Below are 20,495 nucleotides of genomic sequence, written 5' to 3'. Positions count from 1 at the left end.
AAGTATTAGCCCAAGAGACAGAAAGGGCCACATAAACCAGAGACTTCATCAGCCTGAGACCAGAAAAACTAGATGGTGCCCAACTACCACCAATGACCACCCTGACAGGGAACACAACAGAGTCCCTGATGCAGCAGCAGAAAGATGGGGTGCAGAACTCAAATTCTAGTAAGAAGACCAGACTTAATGGTCTAATTGAGACTGGAGGAACCCCGGAAAGCATGGCCCCTGGATTCTCTATCAGCACAGAACTAAAACAATTTCCGAGGCCAGCTCTTCAGACAGGGACTGGACTGGACTGTGGGACATTAAATGATACTCGTGAGGAGTGTGCTTCTTAGCTCAAGTAGATATGAGAGACCAAAGAGGCAGCTTCTGTCTGGAGGTGAGATGGGAAGGCAGAGAGAGTTAGGAGCTGGTTAAATGGTTATGGGGAATCTGGGGTGGAAAGGGGGAGTATGCTGTCGCAGAATGGGGTGAGCAATTAGGGTCACATAACAATGAATGTATAAAAATTTTGTAAGGGAGACTAACTTGAAATGTAAACTTCATTTAAACTATAACAATAAAAAAATTAAGTTCTTTATTATAGTTGTCTAAATAATATTGCTATAATAAATATGGATATTTTAGTTGGAATACATTTTTTTTTCCTTTTCTTTTCATTTGGAAACTTGCAGAGGGCAGAGGGGGTAGGAATAAGAAGCAATTAAAATAACATTAAGTTTATAAATGCCAAGTTTAATAAGATTCCGATTTGATGCCCCTGAGTGCATAAAATGTAGAGGGACAACTCCGTCCATGAAACACATTTTTGAGAAATCATAATCAATCTTTACCTGCTCTTATTCATTCCATAAAGTAGATAAAATATTTTTATAAAGCACATAATAGTGAGGTACAGCAATACTCCTGTAATGAATATTGTTCAATACTTTATTGCCCAAATGAGAGAACAGATGTTAAAGACTGCATACAATATCATGTTCTATGGTTTAAAAGCCGTTTCTCAAAAATATCGGAAATCTTATATAAAGAAAGTTTTAAAATTATACTTATCATTCACTTGTGAAAAATCAATTTCCATACTGAACAGAGAAAACTCCCAATAAAATAGCAAGTATTCAAAATTAAAAATATGTATAATGTTTAAGTTTAATAACCAGTAAGCCTACAAATCCAGATTTTTTAAAAGTGTGATAACAGTGTATTGCTGTTCATCAATAACACAAGTTTACTCAAATCTTTCCACATCTTAATAAAGTAACTAGTGCTTCCATTAAAATTCATTATTTTTTAACTTCCCCTCTGAGGTTTCTTGATATTAAAAACCTGAACATAGCCTTTTAATAGCGCAAAATATAATCAATAGTTCATATAGGAAGTACATCATGTATTTATCCATGTTTAAATAAAGGCCATACAAAATTAGCTTAATAAAATTGTATAGAATATCACCGGTGATACAGAAGACAATGTACTTCGGGTTTAGTCCAAGAGTGTGAAAGGAGAAAATGATGTACAATGTCAGCTTCAAGGTCATGCAATGAGTCGTGATGGAACTTTGCTTTAAATATAGAAATTGCCACATGTATGAAATCACCTTTTGGTGATCAGCTTATTCCCATTTAGATATCTGAGTATTATTCCTGGAATTTATGGCTTAAAAAAAAAAATTCTCTAATCTGATCAAACTGAACTTAGTATAACTTATCTACAAAATATGTGAGAAAGGCTGGGGAAGGGGTGGCAGAGCAATGGGGTCATCCTACTAGATGTTTTCTGAGATCCTCTCCAAAATTCACATCTAATATTCTTTGGAAAAGACAACCAATCTAAACAATAATACACACAAACAAGCATCAAAAACAAACAAATAAAAAAAAAAAGGTTCACTGGAGACAGCAATAGAAGAGGCTGAACAATAAACATGAGTCAAATGAATCTGCTATGCCCTTATAGGAAGTCTGTTTGAAGGATGTTTCTTTGGTTGGGGAGAGGCTTAGTGTATTAGCATGGCCCAAGCAATAGCAAAGAAGCAACAACATCCAGGAGTTCCACTGGAGCTTGCCCTAGGGACTTGCTACCCAAACTAGATGGAGTTACAGGTGGTAAGAGCCTTATGCTGCCCTCTAGTGCTCTTGACTCTGTGCAGCTATTACTTCCAATATCACTTAGCACTCACTTGCAGTTAGTCTTCATCAACCATTACTAAAAATGGATTGCACAAGATGATTTAAAATCTTAATTGGCATTATGAGTCCAGAGTTTATGGTAGCTACAAGGCTCTCAATCCCAAAATTTGAAATAGAGATGGAATGTCTTTTACACTATTCCTGATAATCACCTAACTTCAGTAGCTCCATTAATGGAGCCTTATTAATTCACATGTTAGTCCCTTACATTGTGTGATACTTGCATTTCAAGGAAAGTTCTATATTAACTTCGGTAGCAGAGTGACTCACTTAACTAAGAAAGTAACACCGGATGATTTTTAAGAGATAAATGAGGGCAAGACAAAATAATCCTTAAGAGTAAGAGTCAGACTGGTAAAAGCTCTAGTTGAACATAATAAAAATGACTTAATATCTGCCACCACTATTGCATGAATTCTTTCCCTAAGCTAGGAGCTTATGGATCATTACAGAACCTATAGAAGATATTTGTGATAGGGATTGTGTGAAGATAAATATTCATTTTCACCCCAAATGGGTATTTTACCCAAAGAATCTCGGTCCATTTACAATAGGAGGATAATGGTATTTGCCTTCTACTCTGCTAGGTTAAGAGGAGCCCTGGTGGCACGGTAGTTAAAGAGCTTGGCTGCCAACCAAAATGATGGTGGTTCAAACCAACCAGTTGCTCTGCAGGAGAAAAATGTGGCAGTCTTCTCCCATAAAGATTTACAGCCTTTGAAACTAAGAGGCAGTTCTACTCTGTTCTATAGGGTCGCTATGAGTCAGAATGGACTCAACAGCACTGGGTTTATGGGTTCTGGGGTAACATGTCACGCCATGACTAACTGATAGTCATAAAATATGCACCATTAAAAAAAAATTAAAGGAAGAACTCAATCCTCAGTGGGTGGACAAAATCAGGTCACATAGTACACAGATACGCAAAGTCCAATCTAGCTAGGTCAACGTAAGAAAAAACGCTTTGGGATCTCAGATAATAATGGAAACCATCAGTCTCCAGAAACTTTAGCATTTAAAGAAATTTATGTGTGGATATCTCACTAACTAAAAATGACCTTCTCATTCAGTAGGGCAAGTTGTTCTATTTAAGACTGTCCCTGTTTGGCATTTGTGCTTTGTTTGATGGAGGTGGGCATGATATGTAGCAAAGTTCAAAATTCTCAAGGAAAACTTTTAAAGAGTACAGATACAGGTGTGTGTGTATGAGTGTGAAATGTTTTTATGTATTTTGGAGAAAGACAATCTGTCACTCCAATACAGTACTACAAACTAGGTAAAACAGAAAAAAAACAAACAAACCTCTGTTGACAAGTTGTGTTATTTGTTAGATCATTTTTAGTACTTGTTGTTGCACTATTGCTGGTTGTGCTGGTGTTTTAATTGGAACAGACCCTATTGTTCTATAGTGATTCCAAGTAGATAATGTGAAGAAATGGAGCTTACCTAAGCTTACAAGCTTACCTAAGAAACTACATCGAAGACTTGTGAGCAAATGTAAGCAGTACTAATAGGAGGGGGAAGAGGGAGAGAGAATACATGAAACATGAAAGCAGAATGCTAAGAATTATTTAATCTAGGAAATAAATATCTTTGTATAGTTGAAACACTTTCCATAATAAAAAAGAAGAAAAAATGTCAACATTACATAGTTAGAATTCCATGACCAGAAGAAAGGTAAGTATCAAGTCATTTGATTTTCCCAATTTTTACTGGGTTCCTAAAAGGTGCCAGAGCTATGTATAGGGAATACAGAGATGAATAAAACACCATTTTACCCATAAGGATTTTACAGACCAGTAGGAAAGATAAGTAAACCAACAATTACAACTTAGCAGTAAAAAAGCCTGAAAGAAGTATATCATGGGAGAGCAGAGAAGAACCTCCTATCCTTACAACACAGTGAAGAATTTGGACGACGGAAAGAGAGAAAGAACAGACAATCTGGGGAAAATTAAGTGTGTAGATGAATTAGGTATTGGAGGGCTAGGACCAAGTGAGGTGAGCATAAAAGCGTTGTTGTTGTTAGATGCCATGGAGTTGGTTCCGACTCATAGGAACTCTACGTACAACAGAACGAAATGCTGCCCGGTCCTATGCCATCCTCATAATTGTTGCTATGTGTGTGAGTCCACTGTTGCAACCACTCTGTCAATCCATCTTGCTGAGGGTCTTCCTCTTTTCTGATGACTCCCTACTTTACCAAGCATGATATCCTTCTCCAAGGACTGTTCCCTCCTGATCACATGTCCAAAGTAAGTGAGATGAATTCTTGCCATCCGCACTTTTAAGGAGCATTCTGGTTGTACTTCTTCCAAAACAGATTTGTTCATTCTTCTGGCAGTCCATCTTATATGCAATATTCTTTGCCAACACCACAATTCAAAGGCATCAATTCTTCTTCAGTCTTCCTTATTCATTGTCCAGCTTTCTCATGCATATGAGGTGACTGAAAATACCATGGCTTGGGTCAGGTACGCCTTAGTCCTCAAAGTGACATCTTTGCTTTTTAACACTTTAAAGGGGTCTTTTGCAGAAGATTTGTCCAGCATAATATGTCATCTGATTTCTTGACTGTTGCATCCAAGGGCGTGGATTATGCATCCAAGGAAAATGAAATTCTGGACACTTCAGTCTTTTCTCTCTATATCATGATGTTGCTTATTGGTCCAGTCGTGAGGATTTCTGTTTTCTTTATGTTGAGGTGTAATCCATACTGAAGGATGTGGTTTTTGATTTTCATCAGTAAGTGCTTCAAGTCCTCTTCACTTTCAGCAAGTAAAACTGTGTCATCACATATTGCAGAGTATTAATAAGTCTTCCTGCAATCCTGATGCTCCGTTCTTCATATAGTCCAGCTTCTCAGATTACCTGCTCAACATACAAATTGAATAAGTATGGTGAAAGTATACAACATGATGCACACCTTTCCCAATTTTAAACCATGTAGTATCTCCTTGTTCTGTTTGAATGACTGCATCTTGGGCCACATACAAGTTTCACATGAGCACAGCAAGTGTTCTGGAATTCCCATTCTTCATAATGTTATCCATAACTTGTTATGATCCACACAGTTGAATGCCTTAGCATAGTCAATACAACACAGGTAAACACATTTTTGGTATTCTCTCCTTTCAGCCAAGATACATTTGACATCAACAATGATATCCCTCATTCCACATCCTCTTCAGAATCTAGCTTGAATTTCTGGCAGTTCCCTGTCTGTTTTTGGATTATTCTTAGCAAAATTATACTTGCATGTGATATTAATGATATTGTTCGATAATGTCCACGTTCTGTTGGATCACCTTTCTTTGGAATGGGCACACATATGGATCTCTTCCAGTCGGTTGGCCAGGTAGCTGTCTTCCAAATTTATACCATAGTTTGTTTACCTGTTCATCTGTTGATGGGCACCTAGGTTGTTTCCATCTTTGCTATTGTGAACAGTGCTGCAGTGAACATGGGTGTGCATATATCTATTCGTGTGATGGCTCTTATTTCTCTAGGATATATTCCAAGGAGTGGGATTGCTGGATCATATGGTACTTCTATTTCTAGCTTTTTAAGGAAGCACCAAATCGATTTCCAAAGTGGTTGTACCATTTTACATTCCCACCAGCAATGTATAAGTGTTCCAGTCTCTCCACAACCTCTCCAACATTCATTATTTTGTGTTTTTTGGATTAACGCTAGCCTCGCTGGGGTGAGAGGGTATCTCACTATAGTTTTGATTTGCATTTCTATAATGGCTAATGATCATGAGCACTTCCTCATGTCCTCTGTTAGCTGCCTGAATGTCTTCTTTGGTGAAGTGCCTGTTCATATCCTTTGCCCATTTTTTAATTGGGTTGTATTTTTGTTGTTGAGGTTTTGCAGTATCTTGTAGATTTTAGAGATAAGACCCTCATCGGATATGTCATAGCAAAAAAATCTTTTCCCTGCCTGTACGTTGTCTTTTTACTCTTTCAGTGACGTCTTTTGATGAGCATAAGTGTTTGATTTTTAGGAGCTCCCAGTTATCTAGTTTCTCTTCTGGTGTTTGTGCATTGTTAGTTATGTTTTATATTCTATTTATGCCATGTATTAGGGCTCCTAGCATTGTCCCTATTTTTATTTCCATGATCGTTATTGTTTTTGATTTTATATTTAGGTCTTTGATCCATTTTGAGTTAGTTTTTGTACATGGTGTGAGGTATGGATCTTGTTTCATTTTTTGTAGATGGATATCCAGTTATGCCATCACTATTTGTTAAAGAGACTGTTTTTTCCCCCATTTAACGGACTTTGGGCCTTTGTCAAATATCTGAACATTTTCTGATATAGTGCCACAACATTTTCTGATACATGAGCCTCTCAGGTTGGAAGGCACTCAAAATACCACTGGGGAAGAGCTAGCTCCTCAAAGTAGAGTCAACCTTAATGATATGGATGGAGTAAAGCTTTCAGGACGTTTATTTGCTGATATGGCACAACTCAGAATAAGAAGAAAATATGAGAATAAAAGTAGGAGTCAGACAATGAATAGTTCTTTAGAAGTGAACAGGGATGTATTAAAAATGTGAAACTGGTAAATGAAAAAATATTAATTTTAGAATGATAATTCAGAAATATAAGGTATAGATTTGGAGATGTATATACTAGTCCAGGAGAGAGATGATGAGTTGAACTAAATTAGCAGCAGTAAGAAAACAGTGGAGAGAATATATTTGAGGTAGCATCTGTAGGTGCTTAATAAGATATGATTAAGAATTGGGACCATTCTAGAATTAGTCTCAGTGATATAATTCTTTTGAATATGGAATATAAGATAACAAGCTGGGAGTAGTGATGTACATCAGTTAGAGGTTTTAATTTGCATTCAACAGAACCAACTCCAGTTAACTTAAGCCATTGAAACCAAACAGGAAAATAAAAAAAGGAAGATGAGGTATTTTATAGAACAGGGGTAAAACTGACTACGCAGATCTCAAACACTAGCGCAGTTCTTGCGTATGAATAGGAAGAAGATTCAATTGAAAACACCATAATTGAGATAAAACATAACCAAACATATTATTCTTGCCTCAGTCAACTTAGTAGCCTGAACTGGCTGGGAAATTGTGCCACCTATTCCTTGGCAAGAGAGGGCAGGCAACGCAAATCATATTTCTGCCAATAAAGAAGGAAACTCACTACTGATGGAGATGTAGAGCATAAATGTACAGACTTAACCTCTAAGATGAAAACAACTGAAGAGCAAGTTGTTTGTAAAATACACTGAAACCTGTTAGGGCTGGAACTTAACAAGACTGCCTTGTTATTCTGGGTCTCCCAAGTTTTCTACCTTTGACAGGGTACAGTCTTACCACTTTTCTATCACTTATTTGAGGTTTTCTTCTCTGACAGGTTTCCACCTTATACAGGTTCCAACTTTTGCAGGTTTTACTGTACACAGAAAAGCCAGTGCACAGTAGGATCAAGCGCACTTGAGGGAGAAGTAGTCAAGAACAACTACAGATAACTGGGATGAGGAAATTTTTGGAAGTCAGAGAAAGGGTCAGGGTCTTTAAGTTCAACAAATACAAGTAGCTAACATGAAAGACTAGCCTAACATGGAAAAATTATTAGTAGATAAAACAATGATGGAGGCAAATGTTTCTTTTTGGTCATATAACTAAGAAAGTACTTATTAAATGACAAATGTTTTAACAGTAGATTAAATTATTACAAAAATACCAATAAAAGTTAAAGTTAGCAGGTTCTAAAATATACAGAATAAATAGCTCTTTTTGTGAAGTATAATTACACAATTCACATCACTCTAAAACCCAACTTTCATGGAAAGTTCTGGTAAGATGGCACAGTACTCAAATTTTCAGTCTGCACAAGTGTTTCAGAATTTAATTATAAGTTTACATTATTGCAGCTGTCATATTACCCTCCATGATCCAGCTGTAAATTCCGAAGTGTCTGGATACACATGTTGGAACAAATACTTCTTTAAAAAAAAAAAAAAAAATTGGGGGGGGGGTTGGTATTACTCCTGCTTAAAATGCATTTGTAATTAATTTACAGCTATACATGCAATTAACCAATTAGCTTATATTATTAGTAATGAACACAAGTAGTAAGAAATGTTATTTGTCTGGGAAGCATTATCAGTAGTCATGAAAATGAAAAGATATTTTTTAATTAGATATGTTTAATCATGTGAAATCAGGAGCCCTGGTGGCACAGTGGTTAAGTGCTCAACTGCTAACCCAAAGGTCAGTAGTTTGGACCTACCACCAGTTCCATGGGAGAACAGACCTGGTGATCTGCTCCTGTAAAGATTACAGTCTAGGGAACATGGGGAGTTCTACTTTGTCACATGGGGTCACTATGGGTCTCAATCAACTCAGTGGCACCTAACAACAATCATGTGAAAGTGAAACTAATGTTCCACTTCTAGGTCTAGAAGCAGGATTTCTCAGCCTTGGCACTTTTGATAACCCCTGGGGTACAAAATAACCCTTAGTTGAAAACCACTACTCTAGAGAAAGAGAAGCAACACCATTTGCCAACTCTGCTATACCTAAGGTCCAAAATCCTCCCACTCTTAAATAAATTCAGGGATAGGCACTTAAATTAAGTAAGTCGAATTCATGATCTCAGCATTAGAGATCAGGTTGTATGATATTTTATCACCACTTTATTATTCTCTCACTAAAAATACACTTAAGAAGTAATATGTAAAACACACACAATATAGCCCTTTCAAGATCCTATTATTTTCTGCTTTGAATTTTTTCTTGATACCATGTGTTTTCATTGATGGAGGCATGCTGATTCGCTGAGTGTGTCTGAATTTTTGGTAGGCAGTATGGATTTTTTTTCTTGCCCCCTTTCACAAGCCTACCCTCAGAGTCCAGTGGGATGACATATTGTTTCACTAATTCATACCCTGAAAAATCACAGAGTTCCACTGAAGTCTACTGGGACATACGTGTTCCCACATAAAAAGTTTCTATTTTTCCTAACAAAAATGCATGTACCTCATACAATACCCTGTAGAAACAGTAATTTGTGGCACATGCCTGTTTTTTCAGTTTCAAACAGTCATAAAGGCTCCTGCCTTGCTGTAGCATGCACAGTCATTGGGAAAGCAGCTTCCCCAAAAACCTGACAGCCGGAAAAAGTGGATGGGCAGACATACATCAGATGGATTCTGAAAGGGATAGAGAAAAGCTAATACAGTCTTACTCTCTAGGAGATTAGACTCTCATAAGCATAGTTCCTGTTTTCATTACTCGGTTTAGGTATAAAGTATTTTATAATAGTAATTTTAATGTGTTATAATTTCTGTTTTTGCCTTTTTAGAATAAAATTAAATATGCCTTACATATTACTTTTACTTATCATATTTTTGCAAAAGTTCTGAACTCCCTATTCTGCTACATAGATTAATATGTCTAACATTTATTAACCAAATGTTATGTAGTATTTGGGGGTACTGGAATATGAAGATGAATAAGGTAGATCCTCTGTATTTAGGGAGTTGAAAATTTAGTAACAGGGATATTGAAAGGACAATATAATTGCAAAACATAAAGTGTAAGTAGGGAGTGTACACTGAGAAATGTTCAACTGCACCTGGGAGAATAAAATTATTTTCTGAAGGAGGAAGTATCTGAGATGGGACTAGAAGAGAGGTGAAAAGGAGATTTCCAGGCTGAGGGAGAAACATGAAATTGATGACTGCTTTCGTGGATTACGGTGGTGCCTGAGCAATGGTCAGCAGATGGAGCGTCTGAGAGACTGTAGTAGGAGAAGTAAAACAGGTTAGGAGTTTTGGAAGACACATAGTAATGGCTTTGGATTGGAAAAGGACAGCCACAGAAAATTCTTGATCTGGTGAGTGGGAACGTGCCCGGAGACAGGTGAGTAGTTGGGAGGTTACTGCAGTCCTCAGGCAGATGTGAACAGATTGTTGAGAATTTATCACAGGATCTGATGTCTCAGCCTCCCGTTAGTGGATGGGTGAAGATACAACTAATTGAAACTAAAAACAGAGGAAGAAAAAAGACCAGTTTCTGGAGGTTTAAAATAACTTCACCTTTAGAAACAATGAATTTTACCTGGGGTGTTGTTCAGCAGGTAAAAATTCCAGGGAAGGTATTCCCTTGAAATAAAAATCCTGCTATCATCTCTAGAGCTTAAATCCTATGAACAGTTGGAGTTATCTGGGGAAATAGGGAGCCCTGATGATGCACTGGTTAAAGTGCTTGGCTGCTAACGAAAGGTTGGCAGTTCAAACCCACCAGCCACTTTGCGTGAGAAAGATGTGGCAGTCTGCTTCCATAAAAGATTTACAGTCTCAGAAACCCTGTGGGGCAGTTCTACTCTGTCCTATAGGGTTGCTGTGAGTCAGAATCGACTCAACGGCAGTGGGTTTGGTTTGGTGGGTTGGGGAGATATTATAGATAGAGAAGACAAAAGCAAAGAACAGAACCACGAAGATTAATGCCTTGTAAGGTTTGGGTGGATGAAGATAAGCCAGGTTCAGGGATTGGAACATAAGTATTCAGAGAGGTAGAGTGAGCACCAAGGAGAAAATCATGACACAGAGCTGAAAGAAAGAGTCTCAAAAAGAAAGGAGGACTCAACAGTATCCAAAGGGAGGATGAGGTGGATATGACCTGAAAAGAGATTATTGGATCTAAATTTAGAAGATCATGGCTGACTCCCAGGAAATTGAGCCACCTCATGGAAGCTCTTCCATCTTTCTTTTTTGCTGTCCCTGCAACTGTATTCTGATATGTTTCTCTTGACATTAGAAGAAAGGAAAAGGGACTTTCTTCTTTCCAACCCCTGAGTTCAGCTCTACATTCAATCACATCCCCGCTACCTCCAGAATCATGTTTACTCTAGTATTTTTTCCCTCTCTAATAGCTTCAATATATTTCCCCCACTACTTATTTCTATTTTGTCTTCATATTTGCAGAGTGATCCTACTTTCACTCTTGGCATCCTGAGCTATAATGCTACTCTTTTCTCCTTTTCTTTGAAACACAGTCTATAAAGTCATCTGTTCAATATCTGTTTCCTGTCAGTTCCTGGTCCCTAAATTAAGTTTTTTTAACTTACAATTATTGTGCTGAGACTGGACTCTGGATACTCAGCTATGTCCACTCAATTGCTGAATCTTTTTTCCCATCTTTATTTGCACTATTAATTCTAAAGCATTTGACAATGCTACACACATACTTCTTGAAAAATTTTTCTTGTGGTTTTTAGATACTGCACCTACATTTCTCAGTAACAAAAAGATGTTGTTTTATGAAAAAGGGGCTATTTTATGAAAAAGGGGCTCATGGGCAAATGAGTTTGAGAATATTCTGTGCTTAAAAAAAAAGTAATACATTTCTTTACCGTAGCACTCTGTAAGAGTCTTCAATACATTCATTCCATATTGAGAATTTATGAAAGATCATTTGACCACAGAACCCCCTTTTTATGTACATTAATTTCTCCAACATATACTTTTTTAAAGTATGTGTTTTTCAATATTTACATTCTCCCTGACTTTTAAAGACTGCTATCCTTCAAGGTTTGGAAAAGGAAAGGGAATTGACATTTTCTGAGCAACTACAATCACAGGTAAAAACAGCATGAAACTGGTATTATTATCCTCTTGTAGATGGGAAAACTAAGTCAGAGAGAGGTTAAACAGTTTGACCAAGGTTATTCAAGTAACTCCCTACCTTCATTGTCATCGAGTCAATTCCAATTTATAGCGACCCTATAGGAGAGAGTACAACTGCCCCATAGGGCTTCCAAGGCTGAAATCTTTATGAAAGCAGACTGCCCCATCTTTCTCCCGTGGAGTGGCTAGTGGGTTCAAACCACCGACCTTTAGGTTAGCAGCCAAGCACTTTAACCACTGCACCACAAAGGCTCCTTTTCAGTCAAGTAGAGAGCGGTAAAACCACAATTTGAGCCAAGGTACCCCACATTCCAAAGCCAAGGAAGTGCTTTCCAATGCATCAAGTTACCTTTGAGGTCTAGGGTCTCTATTCTTTCACTGTGCTTTCTCTAGTAAAGATCCGGCATAAACTACAACTTTGAGCTGATGATTCCAAAATATGTATTTCTAGAAATGATCATTCTCACATATTCAAGTACTGTATCTTCAAATGCTAACTGAGTATTTCTATTTATCTTTCTCTCTCTATATATGTGTGTGCATGTTGTTGTTAGGTGCCGCTGAGTCCATTTCATCTCACAGTGACCCCATGGGACAGAGGAGAACTGCCCCATAGGATTGTCTTGGCTGTAATCTTTACAGAAGCAGATCACCAGGTCTTTCTCCCATGTAGCCACTGGGTGGGTATGAACTGCCGATCTTTTGATTAGCTACCACCAGGGCTCCTTGTCTGTGTGTATGTGTGCACGTGTGCGTGTGTGTGTGTGTGCACGTGTGCGTGTGTGTGTGTGCACGTGTGCGTGTGTGTGTGTGTGCACGTGTGCGTGTGTGTGTGTGCATGTGTGTGTGTATGCATGCTTTATTATCAATGCTATCCGTCATGGTTGGTTCCATTCTCATTGGCCTAAAACCACTAAGTCCTTTCAATCCATCATTATCCTTTGCTCTATATATAAAATCAGCTTTTAGTTCCCATTGATTTTTTCTTAAAAGGCCTTTTCCATGTGTTCCTTCTAATCCAATCCCAAAGTCACTATCCCAATATATGCTTTCAAAATCCTTTCTGACATAATTACAAAGCTCCCATGAACCCCAACCTTCCTACTATCACTTTCTACTTTCAATATCCTGTTATGAGGTACTTACTGGATTTAATTGGCTCTAGCAGGTTTTTAACACTCATTCCTCATAACCTAGCATAAATGATTGTTTTTTGTCCTACTGTGTGAATCCTTCATAACACAGTTGGCCTAAAATGCACTGTTCTGTCAACTTTTCTATCTATTTGGATTCAGAGTAGTGGTACAGCTGGGTGTTTATGCTCCTCTGTTATTTTTTAAAGCCTTTAGAGCCAATGGGGGCTCCTACTTCTCTTGCTACTACCTGGAAGGAGTGTTAGTGTTCCTATTTTCTTTAGAAATGCAAGTAAAAATGTACAAGCGTTAACTCCTTCTGACACAATCCTGGGATGGCTCCTGGGCTAAATAAAAATGAACACCTTGCCCTTAGTAATCTGAGTGCTAAGAGAAAAGTCAGTAGTTGCACATCTATTTGAAGAGACTGAATTTTGATCCTGGATAAATATGTATAATCCTATTACATTTACACAGTTTGCAGTAGATTTCAAAATTCATATTAGCATGCTTAAACGGAGATAGTTCTATAACTGCGAGGCGTGTAGCCAGAAGAGAAAATTCTTGCTCCAAGTAAATGACGATATTCATCAATTAAAAAAAATTTATCCCCCACCCCCAACCTCACCCTTAATCACCCATTTCATCAGGGAAATCTTTTTTGAATGTGGGTGGGGTGGAGGTGGAAGGCAGAGTTATTTTGTATCTATAGCAGAGGTTATTATGTTAAAATACAGAGACTGTCCCTGAATCCGCAGTTAGTTAACAATGTGTTACTAAAGCACCATGCCTTGGGTAGTTCACTTCCTTTAATATTTATTTTTAATTTATCATCAATTTTTATTAAAGTGCATATTGTACCTGCAGCAACCATGGAAACCACAAAACTAATCCTACCCTGAAACATGTAAAGGAAATGAAAAATAATTCCCAGAATCATTATTCACTTACATTAAAATGCAATCTTTGCTCTAAATCCAACACTCCACTTTCTAAACCAATGCCTATGGTATTATAAAATGCATTCTTCTGTTATAATCTAAGGATACTTTAATTTAGACAGTTGCCCTACACTGTCAATTTAATCTCTACAATCGAACCTGATCTTTTTTTCCTACACTTCAAAAAATATAGACTTTAGAAGAGATCCTTTTAAAGTTTCCTTAAAATATAATCAATCACTTTGATATCAACTACTAATTAATACGATACATTAATAAAGAAAATTTCCTCCGATTGAATATTCTAGTGTTGAAGTCATAATCTAAGTTAGAAGTTCCCCAAAGAGTGGCCTTTAATACAAAGAATATTGAGATTTAATCACTTTCCTTATGAGATAAATGCAGGCAACATTCTAATGCACTCACAAAAGTTACTGAAAATAGTTTATTTAGATAAGTATTTGGTGGGTTGCCTAGATCAGAAGTCTAGGTTGATTTGCAATTAGAAGTGATATCATGTACAGAAAGAGAACATGACTAGCAGACTGGCTGTTTCGATATTTTATTGGAAGTCTCTTCAATGACTCTTCTTTATGTGTATTTGCTGTAGGAGTCCCTGGGTGGCACAAACAGTTAAGTGCTCATTTGAATTCACACAGAGGCACCTTGGAAGAAAGGCCTGGTGATCTATTTCTTAAAAAATCAGCTATTGAAAACCCTATGGAGCACAGTTCTACTCTGAAACACATGGGGTCATCGTGATTGGGAGTTGATTCAACAGCACAGGTTGGGTTTATTTTTTGTGTGTGTTTGCTGTATTTCTGTGTGGTTTCTAGATAAAAATTCACTGATGAGCTAATGGTGGCTTAGCATTTTTATCTCTAACCTTCTCTCCATGGAAACAACATAACTAGGGAAAGTCAGTTTTTAGCCAGAGAATTACTCAGATCTACAATATGAGTAATTTTCTCTGAATCCAGGTCATGTAATATCATATTTACTTGCCTTCATTTTACATGGATACGTAGTTTTATATAAGAAACATAATATGCAAAAATGATAAAAATCAATTCTTAAAGGTTCAATCACGTAATAAAAGATGTTAAAAGAAATTAAACTATGAAATAATTTGTGAATTAAAGAACACCTTTCTAAAATATCAGACAAGCCCAAATATAGAATTCATATGAACTTTCATTTATGAATACTAGGCCTTATTGCTCTAAGATTAAGGATTAAGCCACCCTTTTCCTTAACTTCTTCCTATCTATATCCTTTTTCTACCCATATCCTTTTTTTTTTAAATAAAGTTAACCCAGAATCCATTTTGATTTTATTTTGCCCAACTTCTTCTGGGAAAGCATCTTTATTTTAAAGAAAGTCCCTGAAAAAAATAAAACACACAGACTCCATCAAAACTATTGTGTAAGAAGACCATGCCTCTCACTGTGACAAAAACCAATTAAGGAAGAACAAAAAGATTTGACAGGGATTAGAGGTCTGACTCCTTCAGTGCACAGAAACAATGTTCAGTGAAAATGAACCAGGAAAGAACGTGGGTACCCAAGGCAGCCAAGGTGTCTTAGACAAGTTTGATCTCCAGTATCTACTCTGTGTCCATTATAGTGCCATAGATTTCGAGCCTTTCTGTTGATGATAGAGTACACTCATAATAAGAAGAAAGTACTGTTCAAAAAGAAAACACTGGAAAGTCCATTAAGTTACTTTTGAAGTAGTCTGCAGATAACAAAATACGAGTAAGTCTAAAGAAAAATTAACTGCCCTTCTAGGATTGTCAGCATTTCATTTAAAAAAAATACTAAAGTTTTACTTTTTTAAAGGCAGTTTCTTCTAAGTATGTTTGGATATTTAAGTTTCTTCCTCTCATACTTTGATTTTCCATAAAAGCTGAGCCACCAGCCCTTCTTTATTAAGGTTAAGCACAACTAGCTGGGCAAGAAGCACACCTGGCTCTCCTTGAAGTTTCAGACAACTGTTGTGGTTGTTGTTAGCTCCCGTGGAGTCAGCCCCCAACTCATGGTGACCCCATGCACAACGGAACGCAACACTGCCCAGTCCTACACCATCCCCTTGATCAGCTGTGGATCAGACCACTTTAATCAATTGAGACTTCAGTGGCTGATTTTCAGAAACAGATTCCCATACCTTTCTTCTCAGTCTGAGTCTGGAATCTCTGCTGAAACCTGTTCAATATCTAAGCAACACCCACACCTCCAATGACAGACGCGTGGTAGCTACACAGGGGTGCTTTGGCAGGAATCTAACCTTGATTTCCCTCACAGAAGGTGAGAATTCTCCCACTGAACCACCACTGTCCCCTTTAGATAACTAAGACAGTGGAACCCAAATCTCCATCTCCAGGAAGATAACATAGTCCTTTATCTCTAGCTGTAACCCTATCTGCCCTTATGCTTTTTTTACTTCCTTCTTTTTAATTTAAAGATACTACAAAAATTCATTTTTCCTGTAAACCAGTTACACAGATGAGCAAACTAAACATTATGAAACTTTAAAAAAGGAGTACTTCTGTTCCTGGCAGTTTAATGGCTTAGAAGTCCTAAAAGATCAAATGTAAAAGATAAAAGGTTGCATAAAATATATATCTTTTAAAAATATTTGAGTTGTTTCAAAAGAAAGGAATCCATAAAGGCCCAAAACAGTGAATGTCCCGGTCCCTGTAAGGTAAGCAAAAGACACAATTTTCACCCTGAGGGTCTCTATGAAATCAAGGAGACTCTGAGTGGCCACTTTCATATCTTCATAACGCACAGAGGGGAAAAAACATAAAACAACCGAACAAAAATATGCAAACAGAAAGAACTAAGGAGAATTTTATAAAGGGCTTCACACCAAGGGTAACAACCACAAAGCTGACCCTCAGTCTAAGGGTGAACTAGAAATAAACTCGCCAAGCAAATGGCCATTTTCTTGTCTAAACTGAATGGCAAGGGGTAAAAATCCATTATAAGAATTTGTATCCGCAAGTTGGCCTTCCCATGACTTTATGGTCTGAATTTATGCTTCCTACCTGATCTAAAAAATTCTCAAGGTGAAATTTACATTAAACATACTTCGAGATTGATAGGGCCTTCACAGGACTGGAAGAACCAAACACAGATCCCTTCCAAGGGAGCTCAGCATCAGCACAAGCCTCAAAGAACTCTAATGGCTAAGGTTCCACAGAGAATAAGACTCTCAAATTCTCCAAGCAATAATAACAACAATAATACACATAGAAAAATAGGACATCATCTATGAGAACCACCAAGAAATGCAGAAAGCAGAAGTATCTCCACATAGTAGAAAATAAGTTTTTCTTCCCCTCCTCCCCCAATCTAACTCTCCTTCCCAGACAAAACTGTTCTTAGCAGCCTAGCCTTCCCAACACTTTGCAATGCATTCACTTATATCTGCACTTAAGACATACACACACACATCACTTCTAAAATAGTTTGGCAAAGTAATATGTATACATAACATTAACATTCAAATATTGTTCAATCATCAGCTGTTCTTGGCCTGTGAACAGCTTTGGTCCTGCAACACACCTTCCCTTTCTCCCTTGGAATTTCAAAGGCCTCTCTCCTGAGTAGGATACTCAGTTTTCTTTGGTGAAGCACATCTTCCAATTGTGTCCAGTGAAAGGATGTTTTGAGGGTAAATTCTTAGAAGTTTTGCCTTTTGAAAATATTTTCATTTTACCCTAATAGTTGAATGATAATTTGATATTGACTTCTGGGCTGAAAATCATTTTCATTGAAGGTCTGAAAGGCATTGTTTCATTTATTTCTATTTCCAGTGTGTCCATTGAGAAGTCCAATTATATTCTCACTCAAATCCTTTTTTTGGAAGATATGCTGTTTATTTACTCTGGAAAATTTTAAGATTATGCCTTTTCCTAGGTGTTCTAAAATTTTACAATGATGAGCCTTGACAATGGGTCTTTTTCAATCATTTAGAGCCCTTCCAATCTTGAGACTTAGAAGCTCCCATAATGGAAACTTTTTCTTTATTCTTAGGTAATTTTTTCTCTTTTATTTTCTGTTTTCTCTTTTGTCAACTCTCATTAGTTTGATGATGAACTTTCTAGATTGAACTTCTAATTTTTTTCTCTTCTACTCTGTTTCCTTTTTTTTTTAATGTTACAGATTTCCTCAAATATCTAGTGTTCCATACTGTCCACTTATATTTAATACTGAAAGAATAAAAGGTAGGTTTCTGTGCATATTGCCTGGTGGACAATACAGTAAGGCTATCAGTGGTCCAGGCATGTTTTACATTGTTAATCCCTAAATGCCACTCTCTGCAGGTCAGTTTCTCCAGAGAAAAAATGAGAGTTTCCTTCCTGCAGGTGGGGCGTGGGGGAGGGGGGAGTGGAAAAGGTGGACCTGCTAGCATGCTGAAACTGCTAGAAGAAGGAAACTGTGGCTCTCATAATTTCTTATTCAGACTTCCCTTTGATCCCTCTATTTTCAGTCTAGTCCCTCATATCCCCTCTCCTCTGGACCTGTTGTTCTGAAGTCCACAACCTCTCTGGTTCCATATCCCCAGGCTCCTTCAAAAACGGGAAGTGGTAGGAACGAGGAATCTAATTATGCAGGGTAGTAAAGAACTAAGAGTTGGGCTGGGGGTATCTCACTGCTCTTATATTGAGACTTTCAAAAGCCTCTGTTTTTATCCTCCTCCACCCCACCACCACCACCTTGCCCAGAATACACACACACACACACACACACACACACACACACACACACGCATGCACTCTTGCATACTTCCTTCTGCAGAACTCTTGCCTTTCTGGAGTTCTCCAGGCCAAATCACTTTGTTCCTCTGTAGCCCCCACACCTTCACCTTGGCAACACTTAGGTGTAATCCTATTCTGCAAAGTAATCTACCAAGCCTCCATTCACTTTGGAAGAAAGGCCTGGCAATCTACTTCCCAAAAACCAGCCAATGAAAAGCCTATGGGTCACAACAGTACATTCCCATTGTATGTAGAATAGCCATGAGTTTGCGGTTGACTTGCTGGCCACTAACAATAGCAACAACCATTCACTTTATAAATCCATATATTGTGATTGAGGTTACAGATGACTCCTAATTTACTTGAAGGTGAGCTGATTGTGTTCCTTGTTGTTTGAAATGATTTTATAAAGCAGACCTCATTGGAAATTAATTTTTTGTTACTGTTTCTTGCTTTCTTTGGTGGTGTCATGGATTGAATTGTGTCCCCCAAAATTATGTGTCAACTTGGTTAGGCCATGATTCCAAGTATTGTATGGTTGGCCTCCATTTTGTGATTGTAATTTTATGTTAAAAAGATTAGGGTGGGATTGTAACACCCTTACTAAGGTCACATCCCTGATCCAATGTAAAGGGAGTTTCCCTGGAGTATGGCCTGCACCACCTTTTATCTTAAAAGAGAAAAAAGGAAAGGGAAACAAGCAGAGAGGGTGACTTCATACCACCAAGAGAGCAGTGCCAGGAGCAGAGTGCATCCTTTGGACCTGGGGTTCCTGTGCGGAGAAACTCCCAGATCGGGGGAAGACTGATGATGAGGACCTTCCTCCAGAGCAGACGGAGAAAGTCCTCCCCTGGAGCTGATGCCCTGAATTTGGACTTCTAGCCTTCTAGACCTTGAGATAATAAACTGCTGTTTGTTGAAGCCATTCACTTGTGGTATTTCTGTTATAGTATTTCTGTTAGATGACTACGATAGGTATATTAAAGTAATTTTAGGGAAAAGATGAGGGTAGAAATATCTTTCCTCCACTATCTTAAAACTGGAAACCCATTCTACTACTTTAAAAGTGTGAATTACCCACCAACTAAACACTAGAAATTCTCTGCTGGTGCCTAATTTAGGGAAAATTCAAGTGGGTCACTTGCCCAGTCTAAAGAACTATCAGGCCTCCAGCTAGAAATCCATTTAAAGGGAAACCCAAAGTATAATCCTTCTAGGAGAGATAAAATAAGGCAATAATTTGCATTCATAATTTAGGAGCAACTTCTCTGCAGAATTTACTAAAAGATTTTGTAATGAAAACTATTTTTAAGCCATGCTAGTATCATAAAGTATCAAAATCCATGTCATTACGTAGAGTTAAATTCTTTAAGCCATGCTAATATCATAGTGTATCAAAACCTAGGTCATAATGTAGAATTAAATTGTGCATTGTGTAAAGGTGTCATTCACATAGTAGATCTTGTAGGTATGTATATTTTATAAGAAGTTTCTTTTAGAAAGTAGGCAAATGTCTTATAATAGCAGGAACATATTATTACAACAATTTTCTGAAATATAGAAGTAAAATTTTTAAGGAATGGAGTGCTTATTCTAATTTACACGAAGGCACCAGACAGCCTCATAACAGTCCTGGATCAAACTATGTGGTCAATCAAACTTACACTGTAAATGTTTTGATGGCACCCTCATTTCCAAATTATAATCTATAAGCAAGTAGGTCTAATTCTGCTACACATATCCCTCTAGTAAAAAGTGTCATATTTTAAGAACAAAGCACTTCTTATTAATCCT

The 20,495-nt window shown here is 37.5% G+C and overlaps 1 protein-coding gene across 1 annotated transcript in view; it reads right to left on the bottom strand.

Annotated features, from left to right (window-relative positions):
* Positions 1–20,495, bottom strand: part of THSD7B (thrombospondin type 1 domain containing 7B) — a 1,037,490-nt gene that overhangs the window by 372,971 nt on the left and 644,024 nt on the right. The window lies entirely within an intron of this gene.

This window comes from Trichechus manatus, unplaced genomic scaffold (assembly GCF_000243295.1).
Source record: "Trichechus manatus latirostris isolate Lorelei unplaced genomic scaffold, TriManLat1.0 scaffold00033, whole genome shotgun sequence".
NCBI classification, from domain to species: Eukaryota; Metazoa; Chordata; class Mammalia; order Sirenia; family Trichechidae; genus Trichechus; species Trichechus manatus.
The sequence above is the reverse complement of the archived record's forward strand: the minus strand, read 5'-3'. Positions and strand labels throughout refer to the sequence as shown.